Below are 20,171 nucleotides of genomic sequence, written 5' to 3'. Positions count from 1 at the left end.
AGAAGCCTCCCAGGTTACAGGTGATGAAGGCACTGTCACAGAACCATTGCCAGCCCGTAATGGAGAGGGGCCCTCGGACACAACCGAACCTCCTATTGTGGTGGATGAATCCAGACTGGCAGTTCCTAGTGGAGAGAGTCAGGTCGTAACAGATAGTCAATGGGTCCGTGAAAGAACACGGATGCACACAAGATTGGCCGTAGGTTGCTTTCATACAGACGGATCCGAAGATCCGTCTGCATAAAAGCTTTTTCTGATCTAAGTTTTCACTTCGTGAAAACTCATTTCCGACAGTATATTCTAACACAGAAGCGTTCCCATGGTGATGGGGACGCTTCTAGTTAGAATACACTGCAAACTTTGTACAAGACTGCCCCCTGCTGCCTGGCACCACCCTGCCTGGCACCACCTAAAGGGGTTAATTGTACTATCATATTCCCCTGTAAGAGATCAGGGCTGCCAGGCAGCAGGGGGCAGACCCCCCCCCTCCCCAGTTTGAATATCGTTGGTGGCACAGTGTGTGCCCACCATCGCCCCCCCTCCCTCCCTCTATTGTAATAAATCATTGGTGGCACAGTGTGCGCCCACCATCGCCCCCCCTTCCTCCCTCTATAGTTAAAAATCGTTGGTGGCACAGTGTGCGCCCACCATCGGCCCCCCTCTCTCTATAGTAGTAACAACCATTGGTGGCAGTGTGCGGCCTCCCATTCCCCCCCCCCCATCATTGGTGGCAGCGGAGTTCCGATCGGAGTCCCAGTTTAATCGCTGGGGCTCCGATCGGTAACCATGGCAACCAGGAAGCTACTGCAGCCCTGGTTGCCATGGTTACTTAGCAATAGTACAACAGTAGAAGATTCATACTTACCTGCTTGCTGCTGCGATGTCTGTGACCGGCCGGGAGCTCCTCCTACTGGTAAGTGACAGTTCTTTAGAAATGCGCCGCACAGACCTTTCACTTACCAGTAGGTGGAGCTCCCGGCCGGTCACAGACACCGCAGCAGCAAGCAGGTAAGTATGAATCTTCTACAATTGTACTATTGCTAAGTAACCATGGCAACCAGGGATGCAGTAGCTTCCTGGTTGCCATGGTTACCGATCGGAGCCCCAGCGATTAAACTGGGACTCCGATCGGAACTCCGCTGCCACTAATGATGGGGGGGGGGATGGGAGGCCGCACACTGCCACCAATGTTGTTACTGCTATAGAGGGGGGGGGGCGATGGTGGGCGCACACTGTGCCACCAACGATTTATTACAATAGAGGGAGAGAGGGGGGGGGGGCGATGGTGGGCGCACACTGTGCCACCAACGATTTATAACAATAGAGGGAGGAAGGGGGGGGCCCGATGGTGGGCGCACACTGTGCCACCAACGATATTCAAACTGGGGGGGGGTCTGCCCCCTGCTGCCTGGCAGCCCTGATCTCTTACAGGGGGATATGATAGTACAATTAACCCCTTCAGGTGCGGCACCTGAGGAGTTAATTGTGCTGATCACGGCCCCCTGTAAGAGATCGGGTGCTGCCAGGCAGCAGGGGGCAGTCATGTACACAGTTTTTCAGTATATTCTAACCTGAAGCGTCCCCATCACCATGGGAACGCCTCTGTGTTAGAATATACTGTCGGGAAAAAAAATCAAGGAAGACCCACGGACGAAAAAACTGTCACGGATCACGGACCCACGGACCCCGTTTTTGCGGACCGTGAAAAAAAACTGTCATGTGCATGAGGCCTTATGTGGTCAGTTTTGGCCCCGTGACTGCCCAAATAAGTGAAGTGTGCAGTGATTGTAAGAGCGACGCCTGTCATCTGCATGTCATCCAGACAGTTTTATTCCACTACAAAAGCAGACTCCCTATGCGTGTTTCTGCAAGGCACAGTGTTTTACAACACTATAAAGGCTCTCTGCAGCCATGAAATAGCAGTTTTTTAACGTAATTTGCAGCTAATTTATTTGGATCTAACCAAATAAAAATAAAATAAAAAAATAGGCAAACCGGAAAAGCATATTTTTTAAAATTCGCTCATCTCTACTCTCCAGTCAGGGGTCAACAACGTCAGCAGAAGCAAGCTGTTGTTCCTGATGCTCCTCTTCATCTTTACTTGTTTCAACATCAATCGATCGCTGAGGCAATTGCAAAAAGAAAACAGCGTGTGTGCACTCAACCAACGGCGCAGAAGCTAAATGTGCACCTGGCCAAGTTGCTGTTACTACAGTCTCTCCCTTTCCATGTAGTTGACTATGGAAGTAGTATGTAGTATAATATGGAAATCATTTTTTTTAGGCACCCCTTAAGGGGGCCACATGCCAACAATGACTATCCTCATCTTTTGCTGAATTAACTTTTTCCAAATCATCCTTTTTGCTCTCAATGTCCAAGAATAATTAGCAAGATGCAGAGAGAAGAGGAGCTGGATATTCCTGATGACATGTCATCCGTATTTGATGATGGTAAAAAGGAGGAAAAGCAGATAGCAGAAGAAGAGCCTTTCATCAGGAGGACAGGAGAACTGTTGAGGTTGGAAAAGTGAGTTTACAACTAAGGGGTGGGCGGGCTTGGGAGTGCTTTCTTCTTTTGTCACATCAACTGCAGGTCACCTGCCCACATGGTACTCTTCATACGTAGTTTCAGGTTGCAATAGTGGTCAATTACTGGTGTAATTCTCATACAAAAGGGGCAATTTCAGAAGATTGCAGGCCACAACAGCAATAATTTGCATAGTGTGCCCTGCACCTAACCAGCCTAACCCCATACCAGCAACAGTCCCTGTTTGGCCAACATATTATATGGCAGCTACAAATTGGCTGATGTCCCTTATGGCAATAATCTTGCAGCCATGTTTGATCCATCCACCATGTTTGGCCCATCTTTTATTAAAGGGAATCTGTCACCTGGTTTGAGCATATTAACCACCTCCGGACCACCTAACGCAGATGTGCGGTCCGGAGGTGGCAGCGCTGCGCAGAGTCACGCATATACGCGTCATCTCGCGAGACGCGAGATGACGCGAATATGCACTCGCGCATGCGCAGTTCGCGCCGGCATTTCGCACAGGAGTATTTCGTCAGCAACCTGCCAGCCGTGATCATTGGCTGGCAGGTTGCTGATTTTTAAAAAATCCAATCAAAGTGCCAGATAGCAGATCATATTTGTAAATATGATCTGTTATATGGCTGCCTGCTCCTCTGCTGGTTCTTTTCGTCGGTTGGATCCAGCAGAGGAGCAGGCTTCACAGTGAGTACACCAAACATCACACTTTAGCCCCAGATCACCCCCCTGCACCCCAATTAACCCTTTGATCACCCCTTTGATCGCCCCTGTCAATCACAAGTGAAAAGAAAAAAGTGATCAGTGCAAACTGTCACATTTTTTTTTTCACTGGTATTGACCGTTAGGTTTCAGTACAGTTTAGGCCCCTTGGTTAGGTAGTTTAGGGATCGGTTAGCGCCCAGCCCACCGCACCGCAGTCCGTTATTCGCTGATTAGCGTATCGCTAATCAGCATTTGTACTTTTATAGTATCTGGAAGTGATCAAAACTGATCACGGTCAGATCTATAATAGTACTAGTGTCACTTTAGTTCTCCCTCCACCCAAAACGCAGTGTTTGCCCGATAAGGCCTGATCGCTCGCCCACACGTGCGTTCGCCCACACCCGCCCCACCGCAGTGACAAAAAAAAAATTTTTTTTTGATCGCTGCACATTCAATTTACACGCACTGCGGCGATAAAAAAAATCTGTTTTGATATTTTTTATCAACCGCAGCGGCCTCCGGTACTTCGCTAGGCTCCCCTTGGACAGGCTTGCTTTTTTTTTCTTGGGTAGTCTCAGGGAATACCCCTAAATTTAGTTGCCCACATGTCTAACAGGGGGTATTCTTCTGAAGAGGCCTACAGGCTTCTGACCCAGTCGGATGAGGAGTGGGAACCCTCATCTGATGAATCCAGCGGGTCAGAATACGAACCTGTAGAAAGCAGTGGCTCTCTGACCCAAAGTTCGGACGAGGAGGCTGAGGTCCCTGATAGAACCAGGCGTACCCGGCCCCGTGTCGCTAGACCGCAGGTTGCGCAGGATCCGCTTCAAGAGCAGCAGAGTGGGGCTGGTGCTGTCGGATTACGTGGTGAGGCATACACCAGCAGCCCAGCCCTTCCTGGACCTAGTACCAGCACTGCCGTACAACCTGGTGAAGTAGCGAGCACCAGAAGGGCAGTTGAAGCTGGTACGGTGGCACGTGCAGTAGTGACCCCGTCGCAGCCACCGCAAAGACGTGCCCGTAGAGCCCCTAGAATCCCAGAGGTGCTGGCAAACCCTGATTGGCAGTCCCCAACTTCAGCCGCACCTGTAGCTTTCCCTTTCACCGCCCAGTCTGGAGTTCGGGTTGAGACAGCTCAGATCGGTTCGGCCCTGGGATTTTTTGAGCTGTTCTTGACTGCGGAGCTTTTAGACTTAGTTGTGGCAGAAACAAATCGGTATGCCACACAATTTATAACCGCTAATCCGGGAAGCTATTATGCCCAGCCTTTCCGGTGGAAACCAGTCCAAGTTTCCGAAATTAAAACTTTTCTGGGCCTCCTCCTCAACATGGGCCTGACAAAAAAGCATGAATTGCGGTCATATTGGTCCACGAACCCGATTCATCACATGCCCATGTTCTCTGCTGCTATGTCCAGGACACGATTTGAGGTCATCCTGCGTTTCCTGCACTTTAGTGACAACACCGCCTCCCGTCCCAGGGGCCACCCTGCTTTTGACCGGCTCCACAAAATTCGGCCCCTCATAGACCATTTCAACCTGAAATTTGCAGATATTTATACCCCAGAGCAAAACATCTGCATAGACGAGTCCCTAATACATTTTACCGGGCGCCTTGGCTTCAAAAAATACATCCCAAGCAAGCGCGCCCGGTATGGGGTCAAATTGTATAAGCTCTGTGAAAGGGCCACAGGCTATACCCACAAATTTCGTGTCTATGAGGGAAAAGATCAGACCCTGGAGCCGGTCGGTTGCCCTGACTACCTGGGGAGCAGTGGGAAGACAGTTTGGGACTTGGTGTCACCCTTATTCGGCAAGGGGTACCATCTTTATGTGGACAATTTTTACACAAGTGTGGCCCTCTTTAGGCATTTGTTTCTAGAACGGATTGGCGCCTGTGGTACCGCGCGAACTAGTCGCGCGGGCTTCCCCCAACGGCTCGTTAGCACCCGTCTTGCAAGGGGGCAGAGGGCCGCACTGTGTAACGAAGAACTGCTCGCGGTGAAATGGAGAGACAAGCGTGACGTTTACATGCTCTCCTCCATTCACGCAGACACGACAATACAAATTGAGCGAGCAACCCGTGTCATTGAAAAGCCCCTCTCAGTCCACGACTATAACCTCCACATGGGAGGGGTGGACTTCAATGACCAGATGTTGTCTCCGTATTTAGTTTCCCGACGCACCAGACGCGGGTATAAGAAGGTGTCTGTATATTTACAGACGTGGACAAAATTGTTGGTACCCTTTGGTCAATGAAAGAAAAAGTCACAATGGTCACAGAAATAACTTTAATCTGACAAAAGTAATAATAAATTAAAATTCTATAAATGTTAACCAATGAAAGTCAGACATTGTTTTTCAACCATGCTTCAACAGAATTATGTAAAAAAATAAACTCATGAAACAGGCATGGACAAAAATGATGGTACCCCTAGAAAACACAGAACATAATGTGACCAAAGGGACATGTTAATTCAAGGTGTGTCCACTAATTAGCATCACAGGTGTCTACAACCTTGTAATCAGCCATTGGGCCTATATATATGGCTCCAGGTAATCACTGTGTTGTTTGGTGATATGGTGTGTACCACACTCGACATGGACCAGAGGAAGCAAAGGAAAGAGCTGTCTCAAGAGATCAGAAAGAAAATTATAGACAAGCATGTTAAAGGTAAAGGCTATAAGACCATCTCCAAGCAACTAGATGTTCCTGTGAGTACAGTTGCACATATTATTCATAAGTTTAAGATCCATGGGACTGTAGCCAACCTCCCTGGACGTGGCCGCAGGAGGAAAATTGATGACAAATCTAAGAGACGGATAATCCGAATGGTAACAAAAGAGCCTAGAAAGACTTCTAAAGAGATTCAAGGTGAACTTCATGCTCAAGGAACATCAGTGTCAGATCGCACCATCCGTCGTTGTTTGAGCCAAAGTGGACTACATGGGAGACGACCAAGGAGGACACCATTGTTGAAAACGAATCATAAAAAAGCAAGACTGGAATATGCCAAACTACATGTTGACAAGCCACAAAGCTTCTGGGAGAATGTCCTGTGGACAGATGAGACAAAAATCGAAGTTTTTGCCAAGGCACATCAGCTGTATGTTCACAGACGAAAAAATGAAGCATATCAAGAAAAGAACACTGTCCCTACTGTGAAACATGGAGGAGGCTCTGTTATGTTCTGGGGCTGCTTTGCTGCGTCTGGCACAGGGTGTCTTGAATCTGTGCAGGGTACAATGAAATCTCAAGACTATCAAGGAATTCTAGAGAGAAATGTACTAGCCAGTGTCAGAAAGCTTGGTCTCAGTCGCAGGTCATGGGTCTTGCAACAGGACAATGACCCAAAACACACCGCTAAAAACACCCAAGAATGGCTAAGAGGAAAAAATTGGACTATTCTAAAGTGGCCTTCTATGAGCCCTGACCTCAATCCTATTGAGCATCTTTGGAAGGAGCTGAAACATGCAGTCTGGAAAAGGCACCCTTCAAACCGGACACAACTGGAGCAGTTTGCTCATGAGGAGTGGGCCAAAATACCTGCTGAGAGGTGCAGATGTCTCATTGACAGTTACAGGAAGCGTTTGATTGCAGTGATTGCCTCAAAAGGTTGCGCAACAAAATATTAAGTTAGGGGTACCATCATTTTTGTCCATGCCTGTTTCATGAGTTTATTTTTTTACATAATTCTGTTGAAGCATGGTTGAAAAACAATGTCTGACTTTCATTGGTTAACATTTATAGAATTTTAATTTATTATTACTTTTGTCAGATTAAAGTTATTTCTGTGACCATTGTGACTTTTTCTTTCATTGACCAAAGGGTACCAACAATTTTGTCCACGTCTGTAATTCAATTGGCTCTGTACAATAGTTTTGTTCTCTACAGTAAGGCTGGGAGAACTGGATCCTTCCTCAAATTTCAGGAAGAGATCATCGAGAACCTCCTGTACCCAGGAGGTTCCGTGGCCCCATCCACCAGTGTAGTTAGCCGTCTACACGAGCGACATTTCCCCAATGTCGTTCCTGGTACCTCAACCCAACCGTCACCCCGAAAAAGATGTCGTGTCTGTAGCAGGAGTGGAATAAGGCGTGACACCCGCTATTTCTGTCCTGACTGTCCCGACCACCCTGCCCTATGCTTTGGAGAGTGTTTCCGGAAGTACCACTCACAGGTACACTATTAGCATAGGGATCATCTCACCAGGATAGGCACACAGGGCTATTAGGGCCCATTCACTCACTGCTGCTGCAAACGTCTCCTTTCACATGGGACAAAGTGCATAACGCACTTCGCCACATCTTTGGGCGATTTGCGCTTTGCACATTGACCCATGGGGAAGGAGAGGTTTGTTCTATAAAGGTAAAAAAAAACAAAAAAAAAAAACACACCAGTAAGCAAACACGTTAATGTTCAGTTCAAAAAGTTAAAGTTACATGTTCTGTTGCAAAGTTAATAAAAATTATTGTGTTGCGGCCTGGTTTTTTCATTTTTTTTTTTTTTGTCTTTTTACCTTCCAGGTGGACCAACCGATCTACTAGCTGCAGCACCGATGTGCATTCTGACAGAAGCATTACACTGCTGTCAGATTACACGCAAGTCGGTGTATGCGGCGCTGCAAGACGGGATTTTCTCCTCTGCAGTGACAGATACGTTTGCCAAGGCATACGAGCTGAGGAGGAGGCGGCGTTCCTATGCTTTGGCAAACACTTTGTATATATATATATATATAAAAAAAATCAAAAAAAAAATCCCGGCAATGATTTATTCATCCACATCGATTGATGCGAATGGAGAAATCTGGTTTGCCAGGGCATACGAGCTAAGTGGGTATGGATGTAGGGCGGAGCTCCTATGTCCTGGCAGACGCCTTTCCCCTCCATTTTTTTTTTTTGGCAGAGATTTTTTCATCCACATTGATCGATGCGAATGAAGAAATCTGTGCCGTTCATTTTTTTCTTTCAGCCCAGAGGCTGAACGGAAAAAAAAATCTCATTACCTGTATGCTCAATATAAGGAGAATAGCAGAAACTCCTAATGCTGGCCATACATGTAATGATTGCGGAGACCCTCAAATGCCAGGGCAGTACAAACACCCCACAACTGACCCCATTTTGGAAAGAAGACACCCCAAGGTATTTGCTGAGGGGCATATTGAGTCTATGAAAGATTGAAATTTTTGTCCTAAGTTAGCGGAAAGTGAGACTTTGTGAAAAAAAACAAAAAAAAAAATCAATTTCCGCTAACTTTTGCGGAGAAAAAAAAATTTCTATGAACTTGCCAGGCCCCTCATTGGATACCTTGGGGTGTCTTCTTTCCAAAGTGGGGTCACATGTGGGGTATTTATACTGCCCTGGCTTTTTAGGAACCCTAAAGCGTGAGAAGAAGTCTGGGATCCAAATGTCTATAAATGCCCTCCTAAAAGGAATTTGGGCACCTTTGCGCATCTAGGCTGCAAAAAAGTGTGACACATCTGGTATCGCCGTACTCAGGAGAAGTTGGGGAATGTGTTTTGGGGTGTCATTTTACATATACCCATGCTGGGTGAGATAAATATCTTGGTCAAATGCCAACTTTGTATAAAACAATGGGAAAAGTTGTCTTTTGCCAAGATATTTCTCTCACCCAGCATGGGTATATGTAAAATGGCACCCCAAAACACATTCCCCAACTTCTCCTGAGTACGGCGATACCAGATGTGTGACACTTTTTTGCTGCCAAGGTGGGCAAAGGGGCACATATTCCAAAGTGCACCTTTCGGATTTTGCAGGCCATTTTTTTTACACATTTTGATTGCAAAGTACTTCTCACACATTTGGGCCCCTAAATTGCCAGGGCAGTATAACTACGCCACAAGTGACCCCATTTTGGAAAGAAGACACCCCAAGGTATTCCGTGAGGGGCATGGCGAGTTCCTAGAATTTTTTATTTTTTGTCGCAAGTTAGTGGAATATGAGACTTTGTAAGGAAAAAAGAGAAAAAAAAGAAAATCATCATTTTCCGCTAACTTGTGACCAAAAAAATCAAATTCTAGGAACTCGCCGTGCCCCTCACGGAATACCTTGGGGTGTCTTCTTTCCAAAATGGGCTCACTTGTGGCGTAGTTATACTGCCCTGGCAATTTAGGGGCCCATATGTGTGAGAAGTACCTTGCAATCAAAATGTGTAAAAAATGGCCTGCGAAACCCGAAAGGTGCACTTTGGAATATGTGCCCCTTTGCCCACCTTGGCAGCAAAAAAGTGTGACACATCTGGTATCGCCGTACTCAGGAGAAGTTGGGGAATGTGTTTTGGGGTGTCATTTTACATATACCTATGCTGGGTGAGAAAAATATCTTGGTCAAATGCCAACTTTGTATAAAAAAATGGGAAAAGTTGTCTTTTGCCAAGATATTTTTCTCACCCAGCATGGGTATATGTAAAATGACACCCCAAAACACATTCCCCAACTTCTCCTGAGTACGGCGATACCAGATGTGTCACACTTTTTTGATGCCAAGGTGGGCAAAGGGACCCATATTCCAAAGTGCACCTTTTGGATTTCACCGGCCACTTTTTACACATTTTGATTGCAAAGTACTTCTCACACATTTGGGCCCCTAAATTGCCAGGGCAGTATAACTACGCCACAAGTGACCCCATTTTGGAAAGAAGACACCCCAAGGTATTCTGTGAGGGGCATGGCGAGTTCCTAGAATTTTTTATTTTTTGTCGCAAGTTAGTGGAATATGAGACTTTGTAAGGAAAAAAGAGAAAAAAAAAAAAATCATAATTTTCCGCTAACTTGTGACAAAAAAAAATAAATTCTAGGAACTCGCAGTGCCCCTCACGGAATACCTTGGGGTGTCTTCTTTCCAAAATGAGGTCACTTGTGGCGTAGTTATACTGCCCTGGCAATTTAGGGGCCCATATGTGTGAGAAGTACCTTGCAATCAAAATGTGTAAAAAATGGCCTGCAAAATCCGAAAGGTGCACTTTGGAATATGTGCCCCTTTGCCCACCTTGGCTGCAATAAAGTGTCACACATGTGGTATCGCCGTACTCAGGAGAAGTTGGGGAATGTGTTTTGGGGTGTCATTTTACATATACCCATGCTGTGTGAGATAAATATCTTGGTCAAATGCCAACTTTGTATAAAAAAATGGGAAAAGTTGTCTTTTGCCAAGATATTTCTCTCACCCAGCATGGGTATATGTAAAATGGCACCCCAAAACACATTCCCCAACTTCTCCTGAGTACGGCGATACCAGATGTGTGACACTTTTTTGCTGCCAAGGTGGGCAAAGGGGCACATATTCCAAAGTGCACCTTTCGGATTTTGCAGGCCATTTTTTTACACATTTTGATTGCAAAGTACTTCTCACACATATGGGCCCCTAAATTGCCAGGGCAGTATAACTACGCCACAAGTGACCCCATTTTGGAAAGAAGACACCCCAAGGTATTCCGTGAGGGGCATGGCGAGTTCCTAGAATTTTTTTTTTTTTGTCGCAAGTTAGTGGAATATGAGACTTTGTAAGGAAAAAAGAGAAAAAAAAGAAAATCATCATTTTCCGCTAACTTGTGACAAAAAAAATCAAATTCTAGGAACTCGCCGTGCCCCTCACGGAATACCTTGGGGTGTCTTCTTTCCAAAATGGGGTCACTTGTGGCGTAGTTATACTGCCCTGGCAATTTAGGGGCCCAAATGTGTGAGAAGTACCTTGCAATCAAAATGTGTAAAAAATGGCCTGCAAAATCCGAAAGGTGCACTTTGGAATATGTGCCCCTTTGCCCACCTTGGCTGCAATAAAGTGTCACACATGTGGTATCGCCATACTCAGGAGAAGTTGGGGAATGTGTTTTGGGGTGTCATTTTACATATACCCATGCTGGGTGAGAAAAATATCTTGGCAAAAGACAACTTTTCCCATTTTTTTATACAAAGTTGGCATTTGACCAAGATATTTTTCTCACCCAGCATGGGTATATGTAAAATGACACCCCAAAACACATTCCCCAACTTCTCCTGAGTACGGCGATACCACATGTGTGACACTTTATTGCAGCCAAGGTGGGCAAAGGGGCACATATTCCAAAGTGCACCTTTCGGATTTTGCAGGCCATTTTTTACACATTTTGATTGCAAGGTACTTCTCACACATTTGGGCCCCTAAATTGCCAGGGCAGTATAACTACGCCACAAGTGACCTCATTTTGGAAAGAAGACACCCCAAGGTATTCCGTGAGGGGCACTGCGAGTTCCTAGAATTTTTTTTTTTTTGTCACAAGTTAGCGGAAAATTATGATTTTTTTTTTTTTTCTCTTTTTTCCTTACAAAGTCTCATATTCCACTAACTTGCGACAAAAAATAAAAAATTCTAGGAACTCGCCATGCCCCTCACAGAATACCTTGGGGTGTCTTCTTTCCAAAATGGGGTCACTTGTGGCGTAGTTATACTGCCCTGGCAATTTAGGGGCCCAAATGTGTGAGAAGTACCTTGCAATCAAAATGTGTAAAAAATGGCCTGCAAAATCCGAAAGGTGCACTTTGGAATATGTGCCCCTTTGCCCACCTTGGCTGCAATAAAGTGTCACACATGTGGTATCGCCATACTCAGGAGAAGTTGGGGAATGTGTTTTGGGGTGTCATTTTACATATACCCATGCTGGGTGAGAAAAATATCTTGGTCAAATGCCAACTTTGTATAAAAAAATGGGAAAAGTTGTCTTTTGCCAAGATATTTCTATTTTGTACTGACTCCTGATATATTTATACATAGTAATAAGATCTCCTCTCAGTCGTATTTTTTCTAAAGTGAATAGCCCTAATTTTAATAATCTTTCAGGGTACTGTAGTTGCCCATTCCAGTTATTACTTTATTTGGCCTCCTCTGGACCCTCTCCAGCTTTGCTATGTCTGCCTTGTTTACAAGAGCCCAGAACTGTACACAGTACTCCATGTGTGGTCTGACTAGCGATTTGCAAAGTGGTAGGACTATGTTCTTATCACAGGCATCTATGCCCCTTTTGATGCAACCCATTATCTTATTGGCCTTAACAGCAGCTGCCTGACACTGTTTTTTGCAGCTTAATTTGCTGTTTATTTAAATTCCTAGATCCTTTTCCATGTCAGTGTTACCGAGTGTTTTACCATTTAATAAGTACGGGTGACTTGCATTATTCCTTCCCATGTGCATAAACTTACATTTGTCAGTGTTAAACCTAATCTGCCACTTATCTGCCCAAGCCTCTAATTTATCCAGATCCCTCTGTAGTAGTATACTGTCCTCTTCAGTGTTAATTACTTTGCACAGTTTAGTGTCATCTGCTAAAATTGATACTTTACTATGCAAGCCTTCTACAAGATCATTAATAAATATATTGAAGAGAATAGGGCCCAATACTGACCCCTGATGTACCCCACTAGTGACAGTGACCCAATCTGAGTGTGCACCAATAATAGCCACCTTCTGTTTTCTATCACTCAGCCAGCTACTTACCGACATACAGACATTTTCTCTCAGTCCGAGCATTCTCATTTTATATACTAACCTTTTATGTGGTACAGTGTCAAATGCTTTGGAGAAGTCCAGATACACGACATCCATTGATTCGCCGCTGTTAAGTCTAGAACTTACCTCCTCATAGAAACTGATTAAATTAGTCTGACATGACTGATCCCTCATGAAGCCATGCTGATATGGTGTTAATTGCTTATTTCCGTTGAGATGCTCTAAGATAGCATCTCTTAGAAAACCTTCAAACTGTTTACCCACAACAGATGTAGTTTCCAGGCTCTGTTTTTGCACCCTTTTTGAATATTGGCACCACATTTGCTATGCGCCAATCCTGTGGTACATTCCCTGTCAGTATAGAGTCTGCAAATATCAGAAATAAGGGTCTGGCTTTGGCATTACTTAATTCCCTTAGGATATGGGGGTGTATGCCATCCGGTCCTGGCGCTTTGCCTATTTTAATCTTTTTAAGTCGCTGTTGTACTTCTTCCTGGGTCAGACAGGACATTTTTAATGGGGAATTTATTTTTACATTCAGCATTTCATCTGACAGTTTATTTTCCTCAGTGAATACATTGGAGAAAAACATATTTAACAACTTTGCTTTCTCCTTGTCGCTCTCTGCAACTCCCCCCTCGGTACTCTTTAAAGGGTTACTCGGATTTATACTTTTTAAAATTTATATAATTGAAGAACATTTTTGGGTTAGTTTTACTCTCTTTGGCTTCGTCTCTAGTTTGGCAGCTTTTATTAGTTTTTTACATGTTCTATTTTTTTCCTTATAATTTTTCAGTGCTTCCGTGCTACCCTCCTGTTTTAGTGATTTACATGCTTTCTTCTTGTCATTTATTGCTTTCTTTACAGTTCTATTTATCCACATTGGTTTCTTTTTGCTCCTTAACCTTTTATTCCCATACAGTATGTACCTCTCACAATGAGATTTTAGGATGCTTTTAAAAATATCCCATTTCGTGGCTGTATTTTTATTTTTTAAGGACTTTGTCCCAGTTAGTTCGGCCTATGGCCTCTCTTAGTTGGCTAAATTTAGCTTTTTTGAAGTTTGGAGTAGTAACACTTTAATATTCCTAAACCAGGTGACAGATTCCCTTTAACAGTAATATATTTTTAAAGCAAAATACCATCCGGTTCATATACAGTACAGACCAAAAGTTTGGACACACCTTCTCATTCAAAGAGTTTTCTTTATTTTCATGACTATGAAAATTGTAGATTCACACTGAAGGTATCAAAACTATGAATTAACACGTGGAATTATATACATAACAAAAAAGTGTGAAACAACTGAAAATATGTCATATTCTAGGTTCTTCAAATTAGCCACCTTTTGCTTTGTCTACTGCTTTGCACACACTCACCTGAAATGGTCTTCCCACAGTCTTGAAGGAGTTCCCAGAGATGCTTAGCACTTGTTGGCCCTTTTGCCTTCACTCTGCGGTCCAGCTCACCCCAAACCATCTTGATTGGGTTCAGGTCCGGTGACTGTGGAGGCCAGGTCATCTGGCGCAGCACCCCATCACTCTCCTTCATGGTCAAATAGCCCTTACACAGCCTGAAAGTGTGTTTGGGGTCATTGTCCTGTTGAAAAATAAATGATGGTCCAACTAAATGCAAACCGGATGGAATAGCATGCCGCTGCAAGATGCTGTGGTAGCCATGCTGGTTCAGTATGCCTTCAATTTTGAATAAATCCCCAACATTGTCACCAGCAAAGCACCCCCACACCATCACACCTCCTCCTCCATGCTTCACGGTGGGAACCAGGCATGTAGAGCCCATCCGTTCACCTTTTCTGCGTCGCACAAAGACACGGTGGTTGGAACCAAAGATCTCAAATTTGGACTAATCAGACCAAAGCACAGATTTCCACTTGTCTAATGTCCATTCCTTGTGTTCTTTAGCCCAAACAAGTCTCTTCTGCTTGTTGCCTGTTCTTAGCAGTGGTTTCCTAGCAGATATTCTACCATGAAGGCCTGATTCACACAGTCTCCTCTTAACAGTTGTTCTAGAGATGTGTCTGCTGCTAGAACTCTGTGTAACATTGACCTGGTCTCTAATCTGAGCTACTGTTAACCTGCGATTTCTGAGGCTGGTGACTTGGATGAACTTATCCTACACAGCAGAGGTGACTCTTGGTCTTCCTTTCCTGGGGCGGTCCGCATGTGAGCCAGTTTCTTTGTAGTGCTTGATGTTATTTTTGGACTGACTGACCTTCATTTCTTAAAGTAATGATGGCCACTCGTTTTTCTTTACTTTAGCTGCTTGATTGATGGCCACTCGTTTTTTTTCTTTACTTTTAGCTGCTTTTTTCTTGCCATAATACAAATTCTAACAGTCTATTCAGTAGGACTATCAGCTGTGTATCCACCTGACTTCTCCACAACGCAACTGATGGTCCCAACCCATTTATAAGGCAAGAAATCCCACTTATTAAACCTGACAGGGCACACCTGTGAAGTGAAAACCATTTCAGTGACTACGTCTTTAAACTCATCAAGAGAATGCCAAGAGTGTGCAAAGCAGTAATCAAAGCAAAAGGTGGCTACTTTGAAGAACCTAGAATATGACATATTTTCAGTTGTTTCACAATTTTTTGTTCTGTATATAATTCCACATGTTTTAATTCATAGTTTTGATGCCTTCAGTGTGAATCTACAATTTTCATAGTCATGAAAATAAAGAAAACTCTTTGAATGAGAAGGTGTGTCCAAAATTTGTCTGTACTGTATATTTGTGTAGTTTTCGATTTTACATTTGAAATATTTTTTTTTAAGGGATTCATGTCTACAGTGTTAAAAAATAATTTCTGTTCTTTCAGTAGTTTTCCATTTGACAGAACAGAGCCATGTACAATTTCAATGTGTAATTAGGCTGCTTTTACACTAGCGTTCGGGTGTCCGCTCGTGAGCTCCGTTTGAAGGAGCTCACGAGCGGACCCGAACGCAGCCGTCCAGCCCTGATGCAGTCTGAATGGAGCGGATCCGCTCAGACTGCATCAGTCTGGCGGCGTTCAGCCTCCGCTCCGCTCGCCTCCGCACGGACAGGCGGACAGCTGAACGCTGCTTGCAGCGTTCGGGTGTCCGCCTGGCCATGCGGAGGCGTGCGGATCCGTGCGGATCCGTCCAGACTTACAATGTAAGTCAATGGGGACGGATCCGTTTGAAGATGCCACAATGTGGCTCAATCTTCAAGCGGATCCGTCCCCCATTGACTTTACATTGAAAGTCTGGACAGATCCGTCCGAGGCTATTTTCACACTTAGCTTTTTTTTTTCCATTTTAATGCAGACGGATCCGTTCTGAACGGAGCCTCCGTCTGCATTATTATGAGCGGATCCGTTCAGAACGGATCCGCCCAAACGCTAGTGTGAAAGTAGCTTTATTTGTATTCTCAGTCTTTTTTTTAAAGTACTTCATTGTTTGTATTGTTTTCAGAGCAAAAAATACGGGGTCCATTTTTGGTTTTGTAGTCTTGTTTTTTTCCGCCAATAGGCATTTTTGAATTTTCCATTCATAAAGTTATGTGAGGGCTTATTTTTGGGGGGTTAAGTTGTACTATTTAAGAGCACCAATCAATTTTCAATGTCTGCTATTGAAAAAAATGTGCAGCTAAATAAAAAAAAATATATATATATATACACCGTAATTTTTGCCCTATAAGATGCCCCGGCCCATAAGACGCATCTAGGTTTTTGAAGAGGACACTATTATGGGGGATCTGTGGATGGCACTGTTATGGGGGCATCTGTGGATAGCACTATTATTTGGGCATCTTTGGATGACATGACACTGCTATCGCGGGGATCTGTGGATGACACATATATAGCATCTTATGCTTTTGTGTCCCTGTGTAGTGAATGACTCGCAAAACAGGGGCTGGGGGCCAGCATCTGGTGCTGTAATGGCAGCGGGGCCCGGTGCAGTCACTGTATTCTATTACACAGGGCCCGCTCACTGTAGTAATCATATCTAATGTGTAGGTAATGTTAAAGTATAGACATCCTCTGAAATCCAGTATATAGTACTTATTAAGCTCCCGTAGCAGGGAGTTGGCTGGACGGCGGCAGAGTAACTCACTACATCATGCGCCTTCTCCTCCCAATTTATGAATGAAGCAGGCAGCTCATGCGCATGACGTAATGAGTTATGCTGCCACCGCCCAGCCTCCTGCCTTCTACGGGAGTTTATTAAGTGCTACGTGTTTATTAAGTGCATACAGCGGGGCCTGGTGTAATAGAATACAGTTACTGCACCGGGCCCTGCTGCCGTTACAGCACCAGATGTCGGCCCCTAGCCCCTACTCCCTCCCCGCTGATACACCGCCGACTACGCTGTGCAGCATCATGGCGGTGGTGTATCAGTGTAAATGGCAGCATTCGCCCCATAAGACGCGCTGCCATTTCCCCCCACTTTTGGGCGGGAAAATGTGAGTCTTATAGGGCTATAATACTTTATATTTATTCTGCCAAGGTTTTGGGAGTTTTTACATCAAGAAGTTCGCTGTGCGCTAAAAATGAGATAACATTGTTATTGTGCAGCTCAATACGATGATACCAAAATTTTTGTGGTACGCATGACTTTTTGATCACTGTTATACTTTTTTTTGGGGGGGTTGGGAAAGGTGACAACCAAATGGGGAATCGTGTGTATTTCATATTTTTTTTTCATTACGATGATCAGCACAGAGGAAATGTTTATTAATATTTTAATAGTTCAGACATTTTCGGACCGGCAATATCTAATATGATATATTTTTTGTTTATTTTTAAATGTAAAATTTGGAAAGGGGGGTCATTAATATAGATCTATTAGGGTGAATAGGATTTTTACACGCTCCTTGTTAAGCTGTGCCTCATGCATAGAGCAGCAGGGAGCTTACTATGGCAGCCATGGGAAGCCTCAAATGCATCCAGGCTGCCATTGTACCCGATCAGAGACCCACAATCCCTCTGCCTTACCTCAAAGATACCATGTTTGGTGTTGATTACAACATCCGAGGGGTTAAATTACAGGGTTCAGGATAGCCATTCCCTGTCATTGCAGCCGGGTGTCTGCTGTATGATGCAGCCAGAACCAGCAGCATATGACTTGCTGCAGCAGCCTGCTCTAAGCATTCCCTCAGCCACTGTGACATTTATAGTGATTCTTGATGAATTTGATGATAATTTGTAGTAAATCAAATCTCGAAGTTCAGCGAATCAGCTGCATCTCATTTTTAAAACCTTGCTCATCTCTAGCTCGCTCTCTACTCATCACTCCCTGATCTTTGTCTGCTGGCGCTGCCTGCTGTGCAGTTACCTGCGCACAGTGTGAAGGTCACAGCACAAAGTGGCAGGAAGAGGATCTCCTGGATTGCAGCATCGTCCAGTACAAGAGAGGTGAGTTGATTTATATGTTGCCCGATCTAAGGTCTATGACACCTGGGGTTCTGATCTGAGGTCTGAGAATCGCTAGGGGTGTAACTGGGGTCTCCTCAACGCTGGAGGTCTGATTGGGTATCTGATATGAGGTCTGAGAAACACTGGGGGTCTGGTTATAGGTCTGATCTGAGGTCTGATTAAGGCCTCATGCACACGGCCGTTGCCTGGCTGTGGTTGTATTGCGGCCGCAAACAGCCGGTCTGCAACATGTGGGCACTAGCTGTGTGCTCCCCGCATCATGGATGTGAACCCATTCACTTGAATGGATCTTCAATCTGGATCTGTCGTGCGGAACAGAGTGCTTCTGTGGTGTTTCTGTCCGTGCCTCCGCACCTCAAAAAAATAGAACATGTTCAATTTTTTAGCAGTGTGGACGGATCACGGACCCATTCAAGATTATTGGGGATTGCAAATCGGAGTCCCCAATGCACGGAACGGCCGCACAACGGCCGTGTGCATGAGCCTTAACATTGAGGGTTTGATCTGAGGTCTGATGAAAAATAATTTGTTTCTTATTTTTTCCTCTAAATCTTAAGTGCATCTTATGGGCATGTGTGTCTTATATGGTGAAAAATATGGTATTTTACTATTATATTGATTACAGATGAGCGAATTATTGGAAAATTCGATTTGGCTGCTTCAACGAATTTACAAAAACATTTGCTTTGTAATAAATTACTTCATGACGAAGCACATTTCTTTGTAAGCAGTGGGTGCAATGACCAGGAACAATGATTGTGCCGCTCCCCGTCATTGTACCCCTCAGATGTCGCATTCATACATGATCACAGCATCTGATATAAATAACACAGTGTAAAATTTAAAATAAAGAAATAGATAAAAGGCACTCAATATCTAGCAATACATGAACTACTACAGATGCAAAAATAGCACAGACCAGTTTATTCACAATATATAAAGATCTAAGGGTGATAAAGTGGATATAACCCCGATCAACACATAACACAACCAATAAAAATATACACAAAAAGATAAAAAAGTAAAAAAATAAAAAAAAACATAGTAAGCACAATCTCTGCCAAAATGTCCCTCTGTGTTGACATATATAATGGAACTACTGGACTGCACTGTCCCAATTGAGTGAATGAACCCCTATTCTTGAGGTATAGTTCTCAAGTAAAATATTACCTATAATCTAACTTGCAGTAACAGATCCATTTGCTCATGATGGGTCGGCCGCCATCATCTTGCTTGAAAATCTAGCCGCTGCAAGCAAATGGATCAGTTAAGTATGATTTATTTATTTATTTTACACTATTTCAGGTTAAATCTATTCTCTACCACGAAGCACGAGAAATATAACTTTGCGGCGAATCAAGTTTATCTTCGATTCACTTAACCCTAGTAATGATGATATGTACCAACACCAACAATTTCTTTCCATACCATTAAGAGAACTTAATGGCAAGTTCACCATCCATTCCTAGTGACGTCTGTTATTAAATAGCATTAAGAATAAGGGTGAAGGTGAAAACGTGAGTGTTGGGGCTCATGCTGAATCAACCAGGAAACAATCAGATTGGCCTTTTTCTAATGTACAGCATATGACAAATCTCCTCAAATCTTCCAGAAAAGAAACAATTAAAAAATAAAATCGCTCATAAAAATAAACGTTTTTGAAAACAGGATTCCTGAGTGCGGAAACCGGTATAATCAAAAACATGTCTAGAGAAGGAAAACAAAGCCCTCTACTTAAAGAAAACATTCAGAGCCATTTCATTCATTGTAATTGTTTAATATAAAATTCTTAGCTTTTTCTAAGTGGAACCTGGGATAAGCGCCAGAATGAGTGTTTATAAGATTCTTATTCCGAAAGCTGATGCCTGGTATCCACTACTTAAGGGTGTCTTCTCTCCTCGCTTCTCACATTGAGAACAAAATATTTTCTCTTTTTATTTCATGCAGATGTAGAAATTATTGTTTGTAGCATGTCATACTTACTTTGGAATTGATATTTA

Source organism: Bufo gargarizans, chromosome 9 (assembly GCF_014858855.1).
Source record: "Bufo gargarizans isolate SCDJY-AF-19 chromosome 9, ASM1485885v1, whole genome shotgun sequence".
NCBI lineage: Eukaryota > Metazoa > Chordata > Amphibia > Anura > Bufonidae > Bufo > Bufo gargarizans.
The sequence above is the reverse complement of the archived record's forward strand: the minus strand, read 5'-3'. Positions refer to the sequence as shown.